General features: G+C 42.0%; 1 protein-coding gene across 2 annotated transcripts in view; it reads right to left on the bottom strand.

The window, feature by feature from the left end:
* The window catches only part of EPHA4 (EPH receptor A4), a 108,604-nt gene that overhangs the window by 73,843 nt on the left and 7,080 nt on the right, over nucleotides 1-27,681 (bottom strand). The window lies entirely within an intron of this gene.

Raw genomic sequence — 27,681 nt, 5'->3', positions numbered from 1 at the left:
TAAACCAATCATTTTAAAAGCTGAAGCCTACTTTATCAGTCACCCTTTCCTAAGGAAACTAGACAGTCAAAAGCATAAAAAAATTAAATACAAACACAATTCATATGTTAAATAAATTCAATAGACACATACATGGAAAAGCCCAAAAATGAAAAATTAGCCTTTATTCTTAAAAATTATTAAGATTTGTTCTGAACTTTGTTACACAGCTGACAAATCACAATTGCTAAAAAAAAAACCTCTCCAAAAACACACAAACTTAAAAATCTCATATTTCTATGAATTAATAATAATAGGTTTTATATGCAGCACCCATCTTTGCTATAGCTGTGGTATTAGGGTGGAAATAGTTGGGGGCAAGTTTGACATTTTCCATGTCCTGATTGCTACTATCTCTGACAATGCCCTGATCCCACATTAGCACTGTCAACACCCCCTGCACAGGCTGCTGCCAGCCCCGTGCTAGGAGGGTCAGCTGAAGTCTCATCAAGACATCGTAAAAGTAAAACCAGCCCCTGGACAGAATATTTGCTGCACTGGGGTTTTGTCTGAAATTAAAATAAATATTAGAAAGCTAAAAATTCAGGGTCTGGGTGAAACAGTTCCTGACTGGAGGGGGGGGGGGGTAAAAAAAATCAAACCCCCTTTCTCAGTGAGAAGTCAGCACTTTCCACAAGGAATGAAAATCCCAACCTGCTCTGCTCTCTACAGGAAGATATTTGCTAGGACTGGCAATCGGAAGTGAAGCGGCCGGATCTCCAGCAGCGGGAAACAGAAAGGACTGTTTGTCCTTGCAATGTCTCCAGGAGGTGTCCCTTCCTTTCCAGGCGGCTGTAGGATCCAATTCAGCAGAGTACTGAAAGCATGTATAACTTCACATTTAAGTGCTTTAATGAAGAGGGATGCACTGCTGAACTGGGGACTCAGTACCTCAAGGATTTTTATTTTTATTTTTTTAAATATGTAAACAATAACAGATGCCCTGGTATGATAAAGACCCCACTTCTCAGAAACAGCAATTAAGTGGCTGTGTCCTTTTTCGGTTCAGAGTACTATCACTGTTAGGACGCTTGTGCAAGTGCAAATAAGATCTTTAAAATATTACTGCCTGAGTCAAGTGTTCGGCTGTTCTCCATTTCAGAGTGCTCAAGCTGTCACTGTGCTCTATCACAGACTTCATCTAACTTTGAAAGTTTAATCACCTTTATACAAGCTGTGAGATTTAAGAGATGAGTCAACTAATCAGTTTCAAATAATTACTCAATTAGAAAAACAAGTTGATGGTTTTCCTTGAACAGAAACAGCACAAGGAGAATCACAAAACTAACAGATTTTTAAGGAAATCTAAGCAGCTAAGCAGTTATTTAAATTAAATTAAAAAAACAAACAAACAAACAAACAACAACAACAAAACCACAGAATATTGTAATTTTTATTCTTTAAGCAACTAAATTTTACAGAAAAAAAAAAATCGCTACCTAAATTTTACAATATACTCCAGTGAAAGCTGATTAATTGGCCTGAATCTCCATATTAACAAGCCCTAATCCTCTTGTCAGGAGACCTGCTTACAAGCTTCTCTCCCCAGCCATGTAAAAGCACTGATGGGAACAGAGATCTGTATCTCAAAGCACTGTCCAACCAGCCCGGATTATCTCTCATCTCCTAAATCTTAACAGCTCTGTAGAAAGACAATTAAACTTCCAAAGTGAGATGAATTCTGTAATAGAGCACAGTAGCAGCTTGAGCAGTTTTACATGGAAAGGGCTAACATGTAGCTCTGACATCATTGTTTAAAATGCCTATTTGCTCCTAACATAAGCATCAGCTGGCATCCGCTGAGGGTCTTGGACTTACAAAAAGAGTGTACTCGTGAGGTACCAAAGAGCATCTAACATGTTATTTTCAGTTATTTTAAAAGTGCTTGTATTTTATACATGCTAATGAGACATTGCAAGTTGGCTGAAATAATTATTACAGTGTAATACCCTTTAACGAATTGTCTATTGTCAAGATTTGTGGATTGATCCTGCACATAAATCCTTTAATGCTATCTCCTTTGTGCCAATGGAATTTCACTCTGCACGGTAGAACTCAGCATAGATATAACATTTTCTGCTACTGTTTCAACTTGTATTATGACTGTGATGGAGCCACCTTATGACAGCAAACTAAAAACTACAGTGGTTTTCTGGGTTTTTTTACTCTTGGGTTAACTGTGAACAGCCTGGAACAGAGTTCAAGCTCATATCTCCAGAGCTATAGCAAGATGCCTTAATATGGTTTAATCATCACATCCTCTCTAGATGGCTGTATGACATTATTTAGAGGGAAAAAAAAAAAAAAAAAAAAAAAAAAAAGGCTATTTTGGTCTCCCCAGAGAATTGCTTGACACAAAGGTTTTGGAAGATGACTAAATATAGACAGTTCTGGTGAGACCCGGGTCTATGCAAGATAACAACTCTGAACTATTTTTGACCATTTAACAAAGATGCTGTGAACACAATGGCTTCAAACAAACACTGCTTTGGCTCTCCCCAGCACTACAGAAAATAGACGGAGGTGCTTCTGAGAGACTCCCATCAACATCACTGTAAAAAACTATCAATCCTCTACTAAGTAGTACATCAATCAAAATAGTGGCGTGCAAATCATGATCCATTAAGTACTTCACACTTGATTACCCATGACATTTTAGAGAGGGTCATACGTTGATGAGTTGTTTCTCTCTTCTTTGCCCTTTGCTATTTGGAGTGCACAACCACTTTTAGTTCATTACCAATGCAAAGTTTAGCACAAAGCTTAATTTCAGCAAGAGGAAAACAGCAGCCCAATTGTTTGTCCTTTTCTCCTTAAATTTGCTCAAGCTGTATGTTTCTTTATTCTACAGGGCTCAGACCTTTTCAGAAGCGTTGGACATAGGGCATGTGCAGGTGCACTCTTGGTTAAACATGGCATTCGCTACCAAAGACATTCAGGAAGACTCAAACCACCCACGATTTCTCTAGATACCCGATTCTAACCTAAATGTGAAAATCAGGCTGAAGATTTTCTCCTCATTGGGCTAACTTACAAACACCCAAACACACAGGGAGGCATCTGGGAGCCATCTTTCTACGTTTGTTCTCACTTACAGCCTGATGCCTCACAACGAGGTGTGATCTCATGGCTACCAGGGACACCAAGATAGTCACCCAGGTCTAACTCCTGGCTCTGCCACAGAAGCTGAGGACAGCTTGCCTGACCTTCCTCTGGCATTCATGGTCACAGTGTCTATCACAGTATTAAGATGAAAAATAGCCATTTCCTTCCCAGCTGCATCTGGCCTCACCTTCTGCTCTGTAACATCCAGCTCATCTCCCTGCAGATCACAGGAGGTTCCCCGCATGTGGATAACCCTTTCTCACAGGAGTTAATGGCAAGAAATAAGCAAGGAGCATTGGAAGAGAAAACAGGGCTGCTCCTTTGGGCCCCCTAATTGGAAGAGTGTAACTACACAGACAGCCAGAGCATAAACTTCTATATTCTTGCCTCAGTTTATCCACTTACAAAGAGGCAATAAAATTCACAATAGATACATCTGAAAGCTGATTTGAGGTTTAATTAAGCAATAAGTGTGTACAGAGCACTTCGAGATCTCCAGATAACAAGGTGCCCGTACAAGAGAGGAGGTGATTACTTCTGATGTAACAAAATCTCATGGCAACAACCCGGCATACTCAGCAGGGAATATCCAGGGCTGTCTCAACTCTCCTTTTACAGCCTCGGTAGAGGAAGCTTGCGGAGACTGTTTACCTGCTCTTTTGCATCACAGGCTTTGGCAGGATGTTTGAGAGGATGCAGAGAAATGCCTGCATGGGCTGAGTGCTCAGAGCTGTGAAATACAGTCCCTATTTAAAAATCAAAGAGCTGGGAATCTGCTCCTGTCAACAAGCCTTTCAATAAAGAAGAATAATTTAGCAAGAATAGATGAAATCTCCCACCTTAGGGTGATCTGGGTGGCTGTGAGGAGAAACGCGTTTTGGCAGTTCCCACATTCTTTTGTCAAACTTCTGTTGTCTGGGAAAGAGTGGAGTGCCAGAAGCCCTTGCAGGTGAATACCTTGGCTGTTTCAAACTCACTTGATTCAGTGTGATAGCATGTTTATCTAGATGTTTGGAAAGTTATTAATGAGATCAGCAAGTCCTTTCCATGTATAAATTATAAATCACCTTCAGCAATGCCATGTAAATTACCAAGTCAAGTGAGAACATGCTTATTTATCTGTGACAGTCTTTTATCACCAATAAATAAAAGCAAGAGAGGGAATTATCTGGGGAGAAGCATATCGCTCGCAGCAGTGAAGCACAATCTGTTAGGTCACGAACGGCAACACTGGTGTAGCAGAACCCCTGTTACGTTGCGTATCGTGACATGCTGCAGGAGATGCCAGCAGTGGCACTGTGCCAGCCTAGGAGGAACAGGAAAGCAGCCCGGTTGCTGTCCAGGCCACGCTGCCGGCCCTGCTCAGGTGCACTCAGAATGGTTCCCACCACGCCAGTGCATCAGCGCCTGCTCTGCAAAGAGCAGATGTCTCTCCCGAGCCTGCAGTCAGTACCCCTTCTCATCAACACACCTCCCTGCAGAGCGAAGAAAAGGCATTGGATATACAGAGGCTGGTTTGGGGAACCTGTTTTAACAGCCCCAGAAAGCAAGAGGTTCAGAAAAAGAATAGCCAGAGAGATACCAGTTTTATGAGTGGCTGCTGTGACCTCTGGATAAGAAGAACTACAATGACCCAGACTTAGCTTTTAAATCTCTCCTATCCTCAATATACAAGACACATCATGCACTAATGCCTTTTAGCTGACGTATGGTATCTTTGTATCACAGCTCTGCCCATCCATCTTTGACGTCCAGATAACTCACAGATTTACAGCACAGCTGCTGCTCTAAGAGTACAGGATTTGGCCCAGTTATGCAATGGGCATATCACCTGGTAAAATTTGAAAGCGGTTTGTTTATCAAGGCAGCTATTTGAGGAATGCTTTAAAACCAAGCTTTTCTTCAAGAGTTCTGCAAAAAGTCTCCCTTTGTATGAGGAGGTACATTTAAAAATATACTAAATTAAATCAAATCCTGAGGAAAATAAATGCAGAAACTGATGTTAGGCATGAATAAAAATAGTTATGACAGGTCTCTTCTCCTCCAGTTTAGCCTGTGCCAGGCAACTCCAGGGATGTTCTCAGCAGACACACTAGTGAGCTGGTGGAAATGAGGAATTAGGAGAGGGATGGCACAGGCCCTCTGGCTCACTCCAGGTAAAGCATCCAGAGTATGAAATCATAGCAAAACTGGACTGGCTGAAAGCTTACATGGTGGAGGTGCCTACTGCTCCAGAGGGAGATGGAGCTCACACTCTGGCCGCTGCAGGAAGCACACAAACCAAGGCATGATAAAGCCGTTTCAAGACAAGACTAGCTCCAGCACCAGGAATGAGCCCACAGCTGACCCAATTGCTAAAGCAAATTAAGACTTCTCAGGTGGGTGGGTGAATGCAAGCCAGAGCTGATGGACAAATGGTGGGTTTACTCCCTCTCTCCATGCAGATCAGTGGAGGCCAGTCCCATCACAGCACAGGCAGCCAATAAGCTGTCCCCAGTGGGGCTCTGCCACATCGCCCTGAGCCTCCTGCACCCCTGGCCATCAGAGCAGGTACCCAGGGGCACAGCCCACAGGCCGGGATACAGGTCAGGACACAGCCCAGCCTGCAGAGCCTTTACCCTGGCAATGGTGACACACAAGAAGAAAAGCTTCCTTTCAAATTCCTTCTGGATGTCACACAGCTGCTAATTAGGAGAAAGTGACAAAACAAAAATAATTTTGCTTCTAATCTGGAAAATCATCCATCTCTGACAAAACTATTAGCAAATAAACCTAACAATAACATCTCGTTTTGGCTCAGAGGCCCTCATGGCTGACATGATAGAGCTATTTATTAAAATACCTACATGATACATAAATTAGTGCAAGATAATAAACAAATAGATTAATTGTGGTAACTATGGAGCTATTTAGAAATGGCCAAAAGCACCACTGACTTCAGTCCAGGCCACAAAAATTTACTCTAGCAAAGAAATCTGGTGGTAAGTCTCACCAAGGCTTCACACACTCTGGAGCTGGCGTGTGACTCACGTCGGCCCAGATCGCCCCACGCTCTTCCTGATATGATAAGTTATCAGTTCATAGTTCTTATAAGCACTGCTTTTATCTACTCTTACTAAACCATATCAAGACTTAATTTTGCCTCAACAATTAACAGAATGCTATCAGCAACATCCAAATTGCATCTAAGATATATTAGGAGAGTGAGGTTTTAAAATATTGTCAACAAGGTGATCTTACACCAGTTAAACAAATATACTTGGGTATGAAAGAACATCTGTTTTCAGCATGTATCTTTCATTGTTCAAGTGATCCCAGATTCACACAGAGTAAACTCCACTTCCAAACTTTAGCCAAACAGGCCTGAGGCAGAAATGTTCCCCTTTTTCTCTCTGCCTTTGTCAACTACCAGTGGATTCATCCCAAATTAGAGAAAACCACCTGCAAATCTTCACTGCCTTCCTGGTGTTCCTGTGACAGTCAAGTTTCATACAGTTAGGCACCACACAGCTACAGATGGATGATTCTCAAGAGCAGCCCCAGGTGCCATCTACAGCCACCAGAGACTTCTCCCCTGTGTCCACCCCACAGAAGGGTTACTTATACTCTGCCTTTGACACCAAAACCAATTCACTCTGAATGTGTTAGGTTGCCCCAGCCGAAAAGTCCTCCGATGACCACAGTTTGCTTGAATTTTCAAGTGTTTTGTCACAAGTGCTTAACAAAATCTTTATTAGCCTATCAAAAAAACATAGGAAAACCTGTTCTTTCGAAAACTGATGCTCAGATCAGCATATTAGTTTTTCATGTTTCTTACTTGCAATTACTTAACACTTTTTCTTTCCTGCATTCGTTCATTAAGAAATATACACTCAAATAAACAAACCCAAGATTTTCTAACAGAACCAAACCATAAAATTTGTACATAATCAAAACTTGAGGCAGTTAAGCAGAGCAGGAGGAAAACTGCTGACTGCAATAAATTAGTTATGGCACATCTGATATGTCAAGTTTATTTTCTAGACGTATTTTTCCTTCGTGAAGGTACAGCTGAACAGCAGCCACTAATGGGTCAGTAAATTTTCACTGTGCCTGGCACAGCCCCAAATACACGAGATCAGCAGCCAACTAGGGGAAGAGGGGAGATGGTTATTTCGCTATATTTTATTCTTATGCATTTGCATTTGCTTACAATCTGTGAATGTGCCACTTACAGCTATTTTTTTTAAGTTGTGCCCAACTCATCAAGGGACGTAAGCAATCTTTTGAAAGACCCGTATGAATCACCTTTGTCAACATTAAGTGTGTTTTGACATTGCAAATGGTTAGTGACTTTATTCTGAAATACACAAGCAGAATTGTTCATCTGCACAGTAATTTTAGGGCTTCAGAGGAATATGGGCCTTGAATATTTAACTAAAGGAAATCAAATTCTAAGCCTAAATTAGATGTCTCCTACCCAGATTGTCTTAAAGCAAGAAGGAAAGAAGGAAAGTTGCTCCCACATGGGAACAATTACACTGGACTCATCCATGGCCTTAAAAACTAGTTCACCAAGATCCCTGGCTGAAGGCCTCCCAGGTCCGGGGAGGTGAAAGGGGAGCATACCTGCCTGGGCTGTGCGCCGATGCAGTGGGCCCCGGCAAGAGGCCCCGGGGCATGGCAAGAGGGCCCGGGGCTTGGCGAGAGGGCCCGGGGCTTGGCGAGAGGGCCCGGGGCTTGGCGAGAGGGCCCGGGGCATGGCGAGAGGGCCCGGGGCATGGCAAGAGGGCCCGGGGCATGGCGAGAGGGCCCGGGGCTTGGCGAGAGGCCCCGGGGCTTGGCGAGAGGGCCCGGGGCTTGGCGAGAGGGCCCGGGGCATGGCGAGAGGGCCCGGGGCATGGCGAGAGGGCCCGGGGCATGGCATCCCAGCTGGGCTCCTTCCCTGCTGCACACAGGACCCGCAGACAGGTACTGAAGAAGCCGAGTCCAGAAGACAGAGCAGCTTCCCTGGTATATTAAAAAGTTTCCCAGAACTGCTGATAAGGAGCAGCATCAGCATCCACATACTTTAATAGTTACCTGAACACTCGCAGAGCTGCCACTGACTCATAAGCCAACTGCACTTGAAATTGTGCAACTGGGGATTAAATACACTGCCTCAGAGCTTGTCCGCCTTCTTACACACACAGAGCCCATGACAAAAAGCATTTGCAATTCAAAGCACTCACGGATTCAAGGTCAGAGTTTTCCAGTTTAAAGAATTCTTCATATGTGCAAAGTCTAAAGCACTGGCACCAACAGACTGATTTTTTAGCATCTATCTCAAGAAAGCAAAGATGAAGGCAATCATTATTTCAGCTTGTTGAGGGGGACTTCCCTGTCAGTGTGTGTTAGAGACTTGTTAAACAAAATCTTTTGCAGTAAATCACATGGAAATGTGAACTCAGCAAATGCCAGAGGCAATGACAGGCGGATATAAATGACAATTAGAAAGGTGTGTCCGGATGTTTGAGGTATGAGCCATGATAAAGTGCTTGTGAAATTTCACCTGCCCGGATTGGGACAGAGGTTGTGGCCTTCAGAGAAAAAAAGAAAAAAAATCAGATGTACTAATTAAAAAGAAAACTATCTGTCTGAACAGACATCCAAATATTCCAGCCTCAGCAGGGAATAAAACCTACAGATTGTGGGAATTAGTCTGAATCAGACCTCATTAAATGGTCATGGCAAGGTTGGAGAAAAACAGTACAAGCCAGTGGCTACTGCAAGCACCTCTTTAGCCAGTGAGAAAACTGAATTCTTTTCTCATAATCACTCATTTGCACTCATGGGCTTCTAAAATTGATTTAGCAGATCTCTGTTCACCCTCTCTGAGCTGTATTTTGTCTTTTTAAGAAAATATATGGAACCGATAACAATTCTTGCAAATTTTGAGAAAGAAAAGCAGAGAGACGTATACTTTAGCTGATTAAATGTTTAACATTAACAACATCCATTACCATCACCAGCAGCTAGCAATGACTAACAAAGAAGAACATGAAATTGCATTACTGCATTCAGCAAACCTTCAGAAAATGCTACTTTTCACAGTCAAAAATAGCATACCTTACCAGCCCAGATTTCATCAGCCCATTCTGTCAGCAGTAAAAGCTGTTTTCTAGGCCACGGCATTTTCCATTAATGCAATCTGATTCGCCACTGCCTTTTTAGAAAGCTAAGGTGAATGTGTGATACTGAAAGAGGGCAGTCAGTAATCCAGAAATGAAAGTCTAAAACTCCTCATATAGGGCAAGGTCAAAGAACAGCTGCCTATGGAAAACCCCACGCAGAGGGACTTGCATACCACCTTCAAGCTGTGTATTCCCAGGAACTTATACTACGGATATTTTAAATAAGCAGTAATATACTTCTCAACAAATTACTTAAAAATGTGGAGATAATGACTTCTCTATGGCTTTATTACAGTTTGCACTTATAAATATGTCACCTGGGTAGTTTTATCTCCCACATTAGTTGATCTTTAAGAAGCTCTGATTATTGCTCATGCTGTTCTGAGTGTTATATCTGTTCCTAGTAACAGAGAGAAGAAAACAAGCCAAAACAAGACATAATGGTATTTTTGAAGCTACAGTGTAATAGTTACCTAGGATAAAATCCTGCCTGCATGTTTCTAAGAACTGTGTACTGTACAGAAGTAGTGACAAAAGAGCTGGTGGCAGTTTATGATAGAAACAACTATCGTTCATAAGCTACCAGCGAACTAAACAAAAATTAACAAGCTCCATAAAGCAATTAAAATCCAAAGCGTAAAGTAGATGTAATGACTCAACAGCCTGATCGCTACTCTCATAAAACCAGCCTAATAACACATGGTCTGAGTCTCCTCATATTGACATCAATATAAATTTAAGTAGCAAATTGAAAATCTCATAATTAGGGGAGTTTCACTGATATAAAAGTTGTAAGGCAGACCCAAGGGCTGTGCAGTGAGAAGACTCACCAGAAACAAGATCTGTGTACCACACTAAAACTCACTGTGGTTATGTTAGGTGTCACTTTATGGGCCAGAGGCCAGATATCAGCAGTTTGCTGCACGATCTTCACAGTATATGTTGTTTTATTAAAATCTCACTCTCTAAAGATAACTAAGTGGGCACTGTCACTCTGATCTTAGAGCCAAAGCACATACTTCCTGGCAGTGAAAAAGGCTTGGAATGATGGCCTAAATATTCTCCGTTGGGCTTAAAAAAAACAACAAACCAAACAACCCCACCCCCTCAAACCACAGAAGGGAAAGAACAGCACGTGAACTCCCAATTTCTGCATTTTAAACCTATCATATTACTGGGAAGACAGCCCTCCTCCCTCCATCCCCTTTTCTGCATTGGCAATAGTAATGCTGCTTACAACTTGCATGTGATTCAAACTTAGAAGATCATTAGCATTCTAGACTTGAAAGATTCAAGATTCACCTGAAAAGATTCAAAAGATGTCGTAAGACTCAATACCATAAAACAACTGTCCTTGTTCTCCCAGATAACAAGCAAGGCTTTTTTAGTGTTTAAAATAATCAATATGCATCCCATACATATTTAAAGACATCTTTGGATTGTTTCTTTATAAAGACAACTTTGACCCTCACAAAAGAGGCTGTTCATTGTCTTAGGCAATGCAGAGCATATCAATTGGGCAATACCTCTGACTTATTTTGGAATGCTAATTGGGACAGACCCCGGCTCTTGCTGCACTGACTGGTCACTTGTTGATTCTGGAGGAGTGGCAGGGAGTTAGGAACGCAACAGCATGTTTGCAAGGTGAATTTCAAGCATGCTCAGGTGTCACAGTATGGCTTGAGCCATGCCCCCGAACCACAAAATCTAATGGGTTGAGATTTAACAGCGTAGTTTATGGGCCAGATGCCATTGATAGTTTAGGATCAGCTTTTAACTTTGGATGGAGGAAGAGTTCAAAAATTAACTAGATACTCCCTGACAATAAGCCTTTGCCAGGAATGAAATAGCTATTATTCATTGCTTATGAAGCTCATATCAAAGTTAGCCCTCGAACTCATGATATTAAAGAGTCCTTGCTACATAGTAATTTGGGACACCACCTGCCTTCGGAAAATGCAAGCAAGATGCTTAAGCAAATGGAACAGCCCATGAATCAGGAACCTCCACAGCTTGGGTTTGAACACAGGAGCTCAAAGCAGCCAAGAATTTGCATGAATGCCACTGCACCCTTCCCTCCCACTCACCTGAAGCCCTCCCTGGGGCTGTGCCCTGAGTGATGCCTGGAGGAAGGCTGAGGAGGGAAAGTCAGGTGTGGCTCTAGCACCCCCCTGCAGTACAAGCAACTAAAGGAAGAAGAGCTGTACCCCTCTGAAGTCAGAAGTTGCTGAAGGAGCCCACAGCTCCAGGATTAAACGAGGCAGCCTCAGGCTTCTTCTGATGTGTGCTCATTGGCACAGGCTTCTCAGGACCATAAAGCCTACGGAGGCCCTCAGCCGCCTTCGACTCAGCAAGGCTTGGGGTGCTTCAGGCTGAGGACAGCCTCATGACAAGTGACAGGTTTTCACAGAGCTTCCAAGTCCACCTTTTAGCAAAGATAACCCCGTAACCCCACACCTTTCCTTTCCTTCCCTTCAGTATTTTCCGAATCAGGACCAGTGTTAGTCAGATATCTTTGCTATCCTTAACAGCTTAAGGACCTCAATTTGCCCAGCTTATTTTGTCCCAGTACAGCCAGGAGCTACATAAAAAGGCTTGCAACATATCCTCTCCTCACATAGATTGTGTTGTCTTTCCTCTTTCTCAAAACGAAACCTTGTTAAATCACCACAAAATAAATACAGATAACTAGACACTTCTTTCATTTAAACACTTTTCAATGACAACAGACAAATATTATTGGTGACAATGTTTTTGAGAGTTGAGCAATCACATGTCAGTCTACAAAAGACTATTTTCAGTTTTTGATTATTTACATGCTTCTTTCTTACACACACAAATAGACACACAGAAATTCAGACAGAAGGCAATCAAAGCCCACAGCTCGTTGGGCGCGAGCTCCCTGCTTGCCTGGCACTCTCCCAGCAGGTGAGCGCTGCAGCTCAGGTGAGGGCTCCGCTCCGCTGACACATCCCTTCTCACCCCTCTACCCTGTCACCGTTGACCCTAGCCCTTATTTCCTGTTACTCCCTCCCTGTTGCAATGACATTCCCAGCAATAGCTTTAAAAAACAGCCTGGGGTACAAAGAGAGTGACTAATTCTTTACATTTCCAGTCATACACGGTGATCTCCTAACAGGCAACGGCACCAATGAGCCCTTCCTGCAATACTCTATTTAGCAGACATTTTTCTGTGGAAAGGTGTTCCTAATCGTATCTGAAGGCAATTAGAAACCCAAATTATATTTCCCTTTCTCCTCCCAGTCACCAGAGAGCTGGCTGTGCCCTTGAACTAAAGGCAACCCAGCCGCCGTGCAGCAGGACAGGTAGGGCCAGCTGCCCGGGGGAGTGAGGAACCAGGAGGAGCTGAAAGACCTCGGCACAAGTCCCCAGGGGCTGGGACTGCAGCTGAACCTGCTGGGATGTGGCAGGATTGCCCTGCAAATGAGAGCTCCAGCAGGAATGGCTGGGTCAGAAAAGGATGAAACTAAACAGATGATCAAGAAAGACTGACTTTTAAACAGGGAAGAGCATGTCAATATTGCTGCCCCCATAAGTGTGCAGTGTTTTTCAGACTGGGATAACTGGACAGGTACCAGGGGGCAAAGCACCCTCACCCTCCTCACATGACACAGTGAGGTCCGAATATCAGGTAAATGGAGTCACTGTAAACTTGTCATATTTAATTGCCATATTTTATTGCTCTGGTGTTGCAGAATAACACATTCAGATTCCCGTGAGAGCACTACAATAGTCTTTATGAGTTAAGAAACTTTAAAAAGTTAATGCTAAAACCAATAGGATCTCTCAACCAACAAATACACTTCTAGTTTATTAAAATCTAAACCCCTGTGATTTGCTAGCACTCACATAATTCAAATAAATAATCCTTCTCTGGCACTTTACTAAACTCAGGAGTTTACACTAAAACAAAATGAGTGTTGTAGGTTGAAGTTACTATTTGATCTGGTAAATAAATCCATCATGAATTCAGGTTCAACTACAGTATTTAAATTTATGACATCTACAGTACTGCAGCAAGTTAGTGACAAATGCCAGTTTCATATAGAAAACATGCATTAACACGCACAAGCTACAAAGAAGAAAAATCAATTTGCTCTATACAGATGTATCAAAACATACATTGGCAGTTATATACAGTCTTTTACATGTATTTGTCAATACATTCAACTGCAGTTCTAGTTACTGGGATCAACGCACTACTACAAAGAAATTTCTAGGTTGGTATACTAGAAAGTAATTTGCTTTACTGATATTTGTGTGTGTGCGCACTTACATGCATATTCAAAAATGCAGTCATTGTTACTGCTGAAATTTCATTTGCATGCAAAATACCTCTGGTGCAAATTACGAATAACATAAGGGAGTCCATGAAATGTTAAAGACTTCAAAGGATGAGAGAAAAACTATTTGCATTTTGGGCCTGATCCAAAGCACATTAAAGTCAAGGGGAGTCTTTCCATTGGCCACAACAGATGTTCTGACTCGAGGAAGTTTTGATGCAAGTTATTGACATAACAGTAGACCAGCAAGACCACAAAATCTACTTTATGAAGAAACCAAAAGTTAACTCTGTTAAATACTGATTTACTGCTTTTTGTCATGGCAGCTGTATCTCAGCTTCTCCTGGGACAGTCTTTGCTGCCTCTTCCACTGTCTGCAGCACATCTTTCTGTTCAACACCCCACGTTCATTCCAGTTTTTACACCTACACATTCTTCTCTCTTGTTGATGGCTTTTAAATTCCTTCTCTCTGCAGATACTTAACTTTGTAATAGTGTTGTTTAATTCCACATAAGTGACTTATAAGACAAGTACCTATAAAGGACAATATAAAAACTGCCAAAATATGTTTTGATAGATCGCTACCTATTAAGCATACAGATGTCAACTGCTTTCAGTCTTTGCTTCTGTCATGAGAACCACTAGCAGTTTTTCAAACTGCTAGCTGCTTTCATCGATTTGAGAATAATCAGCTTAATCAATAATGCTTCAGCAATCTCTGTTTTATTCCATCAATGTTTTAGTGCAACTTTTCACTTGGCCTAAACATAATAATGCCTCCTACACCAGGGCAGAAAAAAACTGTTCATGTAAAGGATAGGAAGCACAATGTGGTAAAAGAAAACAAGTGACTGGACTTGCAACAGTGCAAGTACCAGGTAGAGAAATAATAGCAAGCTTATTTAAATAAGCTTGAATAATTCATTCCTTTTAGAAAGGAACATTTTTCCTGGCATGACCCAAAAAGAAATGAACCAGTAAAAGGAGCATTTTTCTAGCACAAACATTATTAACAAATGCCATATCTATTCTATATGTGTCACCAGTAAGCAAAATCAAACCCACTGCAACAGAACAAAAAAAATGTACTAGGACGTAGTATACATTTTTCTTCTTCTCTATACTTCAAAGTCATAAGCACCCCTCATATTTCACAGTAAAAGGTTTTACTTCTTGGTTCCCGCAGCTCAGGTAATGATATCGTAACTCAAAGGTGGTGCAAGGCTCGCTATAGCTCTGACCTCGTAAACAATTTTAATATCCCTTCTCTACATCCCAACAAATATAGGACTGCACCTGAGCAGCCAATATCTCCTCAGTAGGTACCTGTTTATTCAACTTGTAAGTGAGCACATGTGCTGCACATTAAAACCGACCTGGATGCAAAGAGAAGGCTTCCGTCTGCATGAGGGAGGCCATCTTTCAACAAGCCGAGATAAATTTGCCAAATATCTGAGGTGCGTGGGAGGGAATGCGAAATTAAGCCAAAACACAGCACAGACTCACAAAGCAAGGCACACAGCACCACATCTGCTACACACATCTACTCTGGGCTCCTTGAAGTGTTAGAGATGGCGTGTTGTTTCAGAGTGATGAAAGCAGTACTGCCACAAACGGGGGAGGAAGAAGGACCCAGACAGAAGCAGCATTTCTGCTTGTCCTTCTGGGCAAGCCAGTAACAGGCAGAGCTCCTTGTGGCTTCTCCGCAGCATCACTGCCATAACGTATCATAACCACCAGCTCAGATAAGGAGGTGGCACTAAGGCCAGTAAAATGAAGCTACAAACCTCATATGTAGAGCCACGATCCTTTGGAAAAGCCAGGGCCTGTTCAGAGTCCCTCTGGCTCTGTGGCAGACCAGAACAAACTGACAAGATGCCTAAAGAGGGTTCTGGTTAGCTGAAACTTGATGGCTAGTTAACTAGAAAACCAAAATGCAGGGTGAGAGCTGTAGCAGCTGAGACACATCTTCAGACTGAAAAAATTTCTCTTGGGGGAAAGAGGTCAGGAGACAGCATCATCCAGTTTCTATTTCTAGGTGAGACCTCGAGAGCTACCTTTCTGCTGTAAGACGATGGTGATCCCATAGCAACTGTGCAAGAATATTTACCACAAGTGATGAGGCTGGAGATGATCCCAGTTAGTCTATTCCCCCGCCACACAGGAGAACAACCTGTACTTAAACCATGCCACTAGATGTCTAACTAACTTACTCTGAAAATCCTCCAATGCAGAGATTTCCCCCATATCCCAGGGCAATCTGCACTGGCACTACTGATCTCTGTGATTATTGTTTTATATTTTTTCCCCCCCTCAGCTCTAGCCTAAACTTCTCTTTTTGCAATTTAAGCCCATTATTTCCTGCCTCGATAACAGCTCCATCTTTACAGCCAACTTCTGTGCATCTCTGGTTAAAGAGGAAAGGTGAAAGACATTTCAAGATATCTTCAACTCTAAGCAAGTTCAAACTTTGAACTCCTTAGAGTTGGACGTAAGTGCTAACATAGGTGAAAGGAATGTCTTAGTCTCTTAAACCCACATGAGGGCTATGAATCCATAAAGCAAGGTCTGGACTAATTAAAAAGACACTGCCTAGTATTTAAATTATTTCTTTCGGAATAAAGCCAAAATACACTAGTTGATAGGATGCTTTCTGAAAAACCTCTTTGAGGAACAAATTGAAAAGTGCTCTCAAAGAAAATTCTTTTCCTTATCACGTGTACTTACTCATTATCGAAGGTCTGCCTGCAAGATTCATGATACTGAGTTCAGAGCAATAAACAATTTATTTATTTTGAAAAATCACATACAGAGTGAACGAAGATATAGGAATTACAAGCTAATACAGAAAGAAGAGGTAGATCAAATCAGCACAGTAGTATCTCTATATAGCATCAGTAATGCTAAATAAAATTAATTTTATACCAGGCTTCTAGTTCTTCAGAAGGTTTTTACTGAAAAAACACAACAGCAACAACAACAACAACAAAAAGCATCTGGAAGAAGACTGAGGTTATTCTTCAAAAACTGCTGTGAGGGCCAAGCTTCTATTTCTTTGGCACAGCTCATCCATAGCCTCACCACCGTGGCTGACAACTTCCCTGTACAGAATCAATCAGAGCTGTGGCACCAACCAGATCCAAGACTCCAGACTGTGGGAACATTAAGAGCATTTTTCTGATACTCGTCAACACTATGGCAGGGGTGAGGAAGAGCTTTAATCTTTTTCAGCATAATGTGTGCTTAATCTAGCACCTTTTAAGTATCACATTTTCATATTTCCTTCAGATTATTTTATAATGGGCAAATTCTGACCTCCACTATACTTCAACCACCCCTACTAACCCTATCCAAGTAACATAGGTATAATATTCAACCTAATTGCATCTATAACCCACATAAGGTTCTTGTGCTCTGAACTGAGACAGGTAGCTTTTTATTTTGCCTTACCCACGAGTCCCTGTGACACAATACTTCTGACATATTGCAAATTTCTGAAGAGTTATGCCTTCCAAACAAGTATCTTCCTTGTTATTTAGCTGGTTTGAAGGGCAGTTCACCATCATTTATGACAGAGGCACAGAGACAAGTAGAGAACAATTACTCAGCATTTGTTAAAATGAAGGCCTCACCTTTAATAATTGCACAGTCACATTTCTTTGCGCAGGATCAACCAGAACTCCGGAAGGGAGACTTGCTGATTGACACAAATATGTTTGTATTTCAAAGGGCAAACTACAAAGTCAAATAAAAGGCAGCATTTGCACAGGAGTTAACTTAGCCATTTAGCATTCTCAAAGAGCTCAACAATCCCATGGAAAAATGTCTCTCCTTTGCTCTGCTACAGTACCTTTTTTAACTCAAACTTTAATATAAGTGTATGGAGAGGTCAAATTGCCATGATCCCTGCAGAAGGCTAAACGCACAACCACAAAAAAGAGGAGTTAAAAGTGACCTTTAAAGAAGCAGAGCAGTGTGGTGAACAGAGCTCCTTCCCCCCAGTATCCCCACAGTGAGCTGGCAGCTGCTAAAAACTGAGTGTAAGTTAGAGCTACAGGGGTCCTCTGGTTGCACGAAAGGACAAACCAATGTCCAACCAAACAGGAAGGACAGAGGGGAGACCTCCTTTCTTACACTTTCATGCCCCAATTACAGTTCATCTTAAACCAAAAGGACTGGCTCTGCACAGTCACTGTTCCAGTACAACCTAACGACAAGATCCTTAATAAGGCCACGTGCTGCTCTTGGGACTGCGCCATTCCTGTTGGGACAAGGGCAGTTCCTTGCAGTGCTGGATCAGACTCATGGTGCATCTCCTTCAGTCTCCCTCAGAGCCAGGGCTGCTCTTTCACAACGGACAAGGTCTCCTGTCTCTTGCAGGAGCCGGCCAGCCGCCTGCCTTGGCAATGTTGTGGCTATGCTCCTTCCCCTTCTCCTGCTATTCCTCACTACTGCAAGTGACTGTAGGTGGATTTTGTTCTCCTTTCTCTCACAAATTAAAGTGCTCTATCTATCCTAGAGCTATAAATGGGTGCTTTCACAGTGCCCACAACCCTTTGAGCTCACTTTCCCAAGCTATTGGGTGTGTTGAATTCAAGGTTACCAAGTACATTAATTCTGGCTACATTAAAACTGGGTACCGAATGCATGTCTTCAAAGAGCCACCAAGAACTTTAAGATGAATCAGCTAAATGGATAAAGGATCTACACATGGGTAGATTCAGCAAAAAAGGATGGAAATAGTCTTGCGGGTGATGCACCTTAAGTTACACACACTGACTTCACCTCGTCAGTTGATTCATTTCAACTTTCCTCCCCACACAGACATGCCTTTGAACCTCAGAGCATTACAAAACAATGTACATTATCAGCCCTGTCTATATGTATGCATGTCTACCCAGTACCCACTGAAGTGTCATGTCCAGCCTAAAGTATTGGATCCAGTATTTTAGTCTTGTATGGATTTTTCAGAAGTAGTCCAAATTTGGGTCAGCCTGACAGAACTGTGTCTGGGATTAGCACAGGAGGACACTTTCTAATGTGCCATGGGAATGACTTCAGCAACAAACTGCAAAAAAAGTTCTTTCACATTAAGTGTAACTATTGCTACTCTGAGATTAAATATTACCTGGAAAGTACTCTCATTAACTGCAGAGTCCTTGATTAATGAGCAGGTGGAGTGCGTACAGGGACATGGTCCTGATTTCAGCTGTCTTATTAGCTCTACCCTGGACACTTCTGATCACCACAAAAATAAATGAGGAAATCCAAGAACTAATTATGAGTGGACAAAATGTGTCAAACTAATAACTGTGTTACTGTACTTTAGAGATTAAGGGGAGGTTAGCAGATGTGCAAGATGCAAACATCAAAGCCACTTAAAAAGAAACAGCAACAGAATTCAGCTATCTTCTAGTACCTCTGGTGCACGAGGCCACGGGAAGCCTCTCAAGAAATAGTCTTTATGTCAGAATGGCTCTGGTGCCATTTTAACTACTGCAATCATTGATTCATTGTTTTAACACTGATGGACACAGGAGGAACCTTCAATGCTCACCCTGCTCTCAAGGAGGGGCAGAGGGGCTGTCTCTCCCACCAGGACTGACACTGAGCACTGCCCAAAGGCCTCAGGGAAGGCTTCGTCAGAGCGCAGGAGTTTGGCAACCCAAACGCCAAGAGCCAGGGAGAGCATCCCTCCTGGAGGGTGCTGCTGCAGGTTTGAAGGTGCAGAGGCTGGGGCTGCAGACCGCACACTGGGGAAACCAGAACCATCTTCTTCAGTTTGTTGGCAAACACAGTTGTATCTAAGCATCTCTTGCTATACTTATCCAGCAGCCACTGCCCCCGAGCATTTCTGTGAAACAGTAGGGACTACCCACACACCCTCTTTTTAATTTGTGTTTACTCGTCTCTTGAAAAGCCCAAAGAAATATTTTACACACACCAGCTAAGTACAACAAAACTGAATACTTCAGCATCTGAAGAGGAGTTCAGGCAACACGTGTCCTAAGATTGATCTCCTATTTCTCCCTACACTTTCCTTCTAATCCTCTCCATAATTACGTGAGTTGCCTGATCTTCCCAAAGCTATCAATTCCCCCAAATCCATTTTCAAATTGCCATCCTTCAAAGAGCCTGAGCACTGGATCAAGCTGTCTCAGCTTGATGCAACCCCCGCCGCTATTGATGCCGCACAGGGGCAGTTGGCCAGACCCTGAGCAAAGGCTGCCCGGACCCAGCCCGGGAGAAGAGACAAGAGCAGGCAAGGGGAAGGTATTGATCCGGTCCTTTTAACATGCTAATTTGACCAGTGGCTGCTTCAGTCATTGCCAAGCTGGACACTTCAAAAGGAAATTGTTTTCAAAGCAGCGATGTCTTTTTCAACTGCAGAAAACACTTAAAACCGAAAACAAATGAATTCAAGCACCAAGTTCACAGAAGCGCTGGTCGGTATTCTTCAGTTCCCCAGACAGAGATGTTTGATGTATGGAAAGACAGACTTGTTAATTAATACTATTAAAATGTGGCCTGGCAAAAAGCCTCTGGGATTTAAAACAAGAAAATCCACACCCTTTAAGTGTATACTTTTATATAAAGATAGTCTGTATGAGTACCAACAAAATTCAGCCATAACCTCTTGAAGCATTCAGCTGATTTCCCCCACATACACACTTCTCAAAAGAAAAGTAAAATGTTGTTAAAATTAACTTTCTGTAATTCAGCATCAACACTGGAAAACATTTTGGCCTTTCTTAGCATTGATAATGGGGAAAATAAAGCCGATTGTTCAATCCCTTCAGACAGCTGAGAATTCACAGTGAAGGCCAGACAAAACCCTCAGTGTGACAGAGACATTATTAAAATATTTCGGAAAGCAGCAGCGTTATTGACTAACGCCTTTCCACCAACACATGGTCTTCAATCACTGGCTAAATACAATGTGAGGAATAGATACAATGACAGGATTTAATTAACGGTCTGTGGAAGTACTGAAACATGTTACATACACAAGATTTGCAGACAGCACAGAAATCAATTGAGTGTTTTGCATCCATGTTTGTGGCTCACATTATGCTTCTAGTAAAACCGGAGATGAGGTGTGAAAACCAGGAGTGGTCTCCAAGCTAAGGGAGATAATGAGTTGTAGCTCTGACCCACAGCATATTACCCTGCTTTCAAAGATTAAAGAGACGAAAACTTGAATTTCCCTTCAAGTATGTCTCCATTTCCAAGTCTAGTCAGCCTTGGTCGGCAAGCAAGAAGAGCTGAACCCAGATGGAGGAAGAGTCCCAGCCCCCAAGCTCAGCCTGCTCCTCTGGAGCCCGGCCCAGGGCAGCCACTACCCACCGAGCCCAGCCCCAGCATCACCACGCTCACCTGCCCACGGTGGGAGGGAATCTGGGAGGCTGCCAACCTCTAACCCCTGGCCCTGGGGACAAAGAGCCCATTGGAAACCACAGGAGAGTGTAGGCAAATGGGGGAAGCCGACTGCCAACCTGATGCTGGTTCTGGAGCGGGCAGCATCATCAGAGCAAACTTATTCACAGAAACAAGGCATGAAGAGATAACACTGGAAAATATGAACAAAATGGAGCTTGTTTCCCTGCCACTAAATTGTTAGCTTTATGGGACTTCATGCTGAACGGTATGAAAAAATCCAATTTGCTTTGAAGCGCATTAGTCTAACATCCTAATTATTGTTTACATTGCCATTTGCCTTCTATTAAGAATTGAATAATTACCCAGCGCTCCATAGTTTAAAAATACAAGCAAACAGGATTATCTGGGTAATTAAGACACTGTACTGCAGCTTTGTACTGCGGATGTACAAAGTATTCACATATATAAGCAGAAGCAATAGTTATCGATTGCCTTAGTTCAGATGATGCTTTAAGGAGTTCCACCATGCAAGATGGGTAACTCATTAGAGAAAGGCGACTGATGCCTTTGATGAGTGTAGACACTAGACTGAGTCTTCCCTCTGGTCTCATCTCAGCCACAGACATCCTCTGTGCCTCTGGGAAAGTTACCTAGTCTTCCTCCCTCTGTCCTCCAGTACAAGAGCATCCCTCCTCCTCTGCCCAGGAGCCCCATCTCCGCCCAGCCTGCTGAAACCGCAGCCTCTCTGCAGCCTGCGCCCTGCTGCACCAGGCCCCCAGTAAACCCAAGGCCTGTTCCTGAGCACACACACCTCTTCTAGTGGGTTCGTACAGATGAACTTAATTTTACAGATTCCTTGAGTGAGATTTAAACCCAACCATCTAAGGGGAGGAAAAAAAAAAAAAAAAAAAAGAAATAGACTAGCAAACTGACTTTTCTCTAGGCATCCATGACTAAATGAGCCAAAGCAAATACCAACTGTACAGTATAGCCTTTTTTTTCCCCTCCTTCAAACTTTAATAGCCCATCCATATTGTACTTTAAACAGCATGACCTCCCCTTCTGGGTGACTATTAGGACAAAAGCAAAGTTTTTGCACGTTCCTTTGTTGTTTTAAAGAGCCTTTCCTCCATTTAATTATGCCACCAGGTTTCACACTGTGTAGTTTACTACCCCTGTGAAATTACCTTCAAGTTAAACACTAATTGGACATCCAACAAAAACGAAAAACCCCCCACAACCTTGTTCTTCCTTCTGGTTTCTTATAGGATGTAGTCCCAACAAGATCAGGGTCCCAATTTCATACCACTGATTTATAAAGACACAAAATGAAAAACAGTACTTTAAAGAAATACAGTACATTCGTGCAGCATGTGTTCTAACTTATATCAATAAACCTTTCAACAAATCCATTCTGAACAAGACTGTGTTTTGGGAGCATTTAATGAGCCTCAGCTTTATTTCAAGCCAAAGGCAATTTTAAGTAAAGTTGAAATAAAGAAAAGTTAAAAAGAAAAGAAAGCCACTAAAACCAAAAATAAAATAAAATATGGGTTCTTGTGTAATCATGAGGCTTAAGAAAGCAGAACTTTCTCACAGATTATTTTCTTTCAATAAATAAAGACAGCAGTTCATTTGTTCATGTTTACCCAAGTGCTACCAGCCCCTTTTCCCCTTTGCACCAAACTACAACCATAGGCCAAGCCTATTTCTGCCGCCAGGCCAGCAAAGTGAAGGGCACTACACCAGGGCTGCGCAGGACAACTCAACACATAGAAGATGCCACCAAATGTAGTGCTTTTTCATGCGCAAGTGTGTGAGCACACTTATAGCACAGAAGGATCCCCACCTTCCAAAGATGGCCATTCCCCCAGTCGAGGTTGTAGCTACGGAAGGGCTTCGTGGTCACTGGTGAATAATAGCTAGAGGAGATGACACCCAAGGGCCTGCGGCCCTACCAGACATGAGAAATGGTGCTCCCTGCACCTCCAGCCATCGTTTTACAAAGACGACCAGGGTTTCAGAGCATAGCACTTTCCCACAAGCAGGCTGCAGAGACTGGGGGAAGAGTGACAATCAGTCATCGTCAAGAAGAGACCTTGAGGCACAAGGAGCACACTGTGCAAATATTACACTCTCTCTTAAACAAAGAGATCAAAAAAATCAAAACAGAAGCCATTTGCATAAAATCCAAATCTTTGAGCTCTGCATAAACAGAAGGAGATTTTGGCCAGTGTTTCCAAAGGAAGCTCTTATCTCCTTTGTGAAATGGGGAAATGGGTGTGCTACTTTGCATGAGGGTGTATACAAAAGATGTAAATGAGGAATTTGCTGCATGCAAAAGGCAAAGCAGCGGACAGCTGCCAATCCCCATTCACAGGGATCTTCCTTAGTTTCCAGCAAGAGGAAAGAGAAGGGAACCAACATGTTTGCTTCCCAGGGAGGTGAAGCAGGCTCTGAATATTCATAAAATGGACATTTAATCATGGGAGTGTTAATTGTCTCTGATTCACAAAACTGTGTGACCTCACCTGCTCCCTGCAACATATCAAAAGGATGTGGCAGAATGGAAGGAAGCCAGGTAAGATATTTATCTCACAAGTTTGGGGGGCTTTTTGATGCAGTCTTAAAAGACTGAAATGTACTGCTGAGCATTTCTTTAATCACTTCTTACAAGTGCAACAGAGACAAAGCTCACTGGAGCATATTATTAGACAGATAATAACCCTTACCCAGCCAAGATCTAAATACTGAAGTCATCATATGCAAGATGAGTTGTTAGGAAAGTTTTGGTTTGCCTCTTTTTTTTTTTTTTTTTTTTTTTAAAAAAAAAAGAGAACACACAAAACCCAGAAGATGTCCTATATGCTCCACAAAAGACTTCACAGACCTGCTATAAAACTCATCACACCACAACAGCTCATCTGGCTTTGATCTGAGGACCATGTTTTTTACTAGTTAGATGCAGAATAAGGACCAGATATTGCTCCCCTACATATGAGCAGAAATTTTGCCAGGAATACAGAAGGAAGTAATTCCAGCCTTTCTCCAAGGGATACATGGAGGGACAATTGACAACTGTAGTTTGACTTCTGAGGGGGCTGGGGAGGAGGAAAGCAATACAGAGCCCTCAATGACATTTCAATGGAGATTTTGATATGCACCAGGTGGTACAAAAATCACAGAGGGAGCAACCCTCAGAAGATCTATTGAGTTATATGAGAACATAACATAACCAAATCACTCCTTTAGCAGAGAAGAGAACCAACTAAATTTGGTTCAGACAGACTGTGTTTCAGTATCGCTCCCATGCCCCTCCTGGTAGCTTCCGTCTTCTCAACTCCTTTTAAAATGTAACATGTTGAGTCTGTGCATTTTTTTCTCCTCTGCCAAAAATAATCAACCTGAAAAAAAAAAAATCTTTCTGAAATCTCTAATCTGTGCAGTCTTAGTCACCCTTCTGATTACCCTTTTGTGCAGCTAGACTGTTCATCAGTGTTATTCTGACAAAAAAAAGTTGTCTATACTAAAATGGGAAAGTACACACAAATTACTTCGCTTCCCCGCCCATACAAAACCCACCATCCAAAAATCTTATCACAGGAAAAAAAAAAATATATATATATATTAGAGTGTACCCTTCTGATGTAAACTGAACTGCTGCTCTCGATCACAGCCACTCTTCAAAGCCTCCAAGATAAAAAGAATCTTATCTTTCAATTATTACTTCTTAGGGATGCTCTTATCAAAGTTTGAAGGAAAATTCTAAAAACAGCAGTGATATGAAACCAGGACTGAGCCATATTTTAAATGACACTAGATTTTCTGCCAATTGGCCAATTCACAACTCAAAAAAGCAAGTGTAGATGAAGACAAAGCTGTTGGCTCTCATAACCTTTACAATATCACAGTAAAAATCTCAACTGTCTCACATATTTATACTAAATGGCAGGTCTAAAATTGAGATTTGTAATTTCACAGCATCAAAATCGTCACAGATGGCTACAGTCTATTGCTTCTTTAATCTGTCTTTTCTGCCTTCCTGCTTGTTTTCCCCCTCCTCCTCTGAGATAAAGAGATATTCATTTTATCATAGGAAATCATAACTAAATCCAAGCCACATGATATTAATATGTAACAAAGAAATTTACATAACAATGATGCGTACAAGCAAAGTTTAAAATTACTTTATGTCTCAACTTTGCCCTAAAGCACTAATTACCTTAGCCTTGAGATGTGCCACTTAGTTGGGATAGTCATGTTTAATCAACAATATTCCACATTTATATTCTCCTAAATAGATAGCCATTAACACAGGAAATTTGAGGGAGAATGAATCGTAATTTAAAAAAAAAAAAAAAAAAAAAAAAAACACACAAACAAAAAAACCCAGCAAGTTGTAGGGTTTTTTAGCATCAAGTTCACAGCTAAAAATTAATCTGTAAGCAAAGAATCAGTGCTCATCTAGTATTTCTACTGATCAGAATTTGTGGAACCACTCCTGTGACACACCTGTGAAGCTTCCCAAATAAGTATGGATTAAATATTTGGCTCCTTTCCCTTCCTGCCCTGTGATTTTGCATAGATGCATACATATACACACACGGATGTTCAGTAAGACAATTATCATCAATAAAAATCAGCTGGAAACAAACAAAAAAAAAAAACAGCAGTCAGAGGAAGGACAGTTTTTTGTCATCATATCCAAATACCTCCATACCACCAACACAATTTTTTAAAAAATCCTGCTCAAGGTCAGAGTCATTAACTCCCACTATAAGAGCCATTTTACGTGTGAAGTGGATTCCCATTACGCTTCCCGCACACACATCAAAAATTAAGCAAATGCAGCTCAAGGAAAACATATTATTTAAAAATCAGAATGTTTCATGAACTTGAAGCAGCTTTTAGGGCAACCCAAGCTCCATCTGGTCCATCCCAGCACTGTGCAGCAGGAGCAGGTCCCAGGAGAGGACAGGGAGCTCTGACACCTCCCATGGATCTCCCAACAAGTGCAAAGCCCCGATCCACTAGCCTAAACTATTTCTGCCTACCGAGCTTTTGTCAAACATTTAAGATCTTAATCAATCCTAACTCTGACCCTAGGATCACAGGAGAAGATGGATGAGGAAACAGACAACCTCTGACCTTTCCTTCTATTTGTCCTGCCACAGTCAACCTATTGAAAAACAATTGAGGTGGAACCTGCTCACCAGCTCCAGTCCCAGCCCCACACCCTTTTACAGCCTTTCCCAAACTCAGAGTTTCTCCCCTCGCCTCCAATGCTCTGTACCAAAACCACAGGAATCCTCCTCACTTCATCCTCCTCCTCCCCTCCAAAAACCTGCCAGAGCAGAACATTTGCTGTACTATGAAGTTAGAGGGGTAAGAAAAGGGGAAGCCTCATTCAGCAGTGTCAAAGGCCAAACTGCTTTAACGGCCTTGCTGGAAACCAGAAAGCAAGCTGCATAGTTCTGGTAAACTTCATGAATTCATGAAGAAGAGCTTCCCAGTAAACTGTTCTGGCTGGAGAATGACAAATGTGAGAAAAGGAAACCACAAATAAGCACTGATGAAATGGGTTTAGCACTTTCAAATTACATGCTGGCTTGAATCCTCTCAAAATTACTAGCACAGGCCAACTTTACTCTGGAGAGCCCAAGAGACAGAACATTTCTCTCTCCTTTGTAAATATGACATCATCTGATCTTTCTTATACTTGGGAAGCAAAGACTGGGTTTCCTGAGCCTAGCCTTACCCAGGTATAGGTGAGAGCCAGTAGGTAAGCTGACATTCATCCTCAAGGTCTAGTCCAATATCACAAAAATAAATAAATAAAAGCATCCCACTATCACCACTGCCCACCATCAAAACCTCAAGAGATTTCCCTTGAATGACATAGAATTTGTTAGGCAATGAGCCCATCACATCCGAGTCACTGACACTGAAAAATGGTAGATCTGTGTCAGTGACCCAGTACTGACCCAACAGGCCTTTAGGAGAAGGTGGAATAATCTCCACGCAACAAACCAAGATTTTTTTTTTTTTCCCCCCATTCACTTCCTCTTTTCACAACCCAGGCTGTAAAGGTGTCAAGGAGCTTTGCCCAGAAGTTAGAGCTATCAGAAAGTAACAGCATCTGCCAAGCCAACAGCTCTCTTCAGCAGTGCCCAGTCACTACCACAGCCACAGGTTTGCATGTTTAATGATACACAGGTTTTAAAGTTTCTATTTCACAGGGTTCAAAAAAAAGAAAAAGTAATTTACCCCAGACAGGATGACCCATCATCGCGTTGCTCATCTTTCAGTTCTCTCTACAGCCCATGGTAATTTTGTTGCCAATAAGGCACACTTAGGCTTTTTTCCATATAGCAGAAACACTAGATATGAAGGCCTGAGTTTATACTTGAATTTTTTTCCTGACAAACCTTAATTTCAATGCATAATGATGAACTTCATATCAACTGTAAATTATCATTTAAAATAAATCAAGTAGGACATGTAAAGGACACTGGGAGACAAAAGCACTCAGTTACTTGCTCTGCTATCTTGTTCTCAGTCTCAAGACTAAAAAAATGACCCAGCAAAAAACACACCAAGAAAATGTGTAACAAAGTCATGTAGCTCCAAAGAACCTTTTCCAAAAACATGGGTCTGAATCCAATGAGTAGAGCACCTTCAGTTCAGTACCCAATAAATT

Source organism: Tyto alba, unplaced genomic scaffold (genome assembly GCF_018691265.1).
Source record: "Tyto alba isolate M040663 unplaced genomic scaffold, T.alba_DEE_v4.0 Super-Scaffold_10, whole genome shotgun sequence".
NCBI lineage: Eukaryota > Metazoa > Chordata > Aves > Strigiformes > Tytonidae > Tyto > Tyto alba.
Note: the sequence above shows the minus strand (reverse complement) of the source record. Positions and strands in the feature narration are given on the sequence as shown.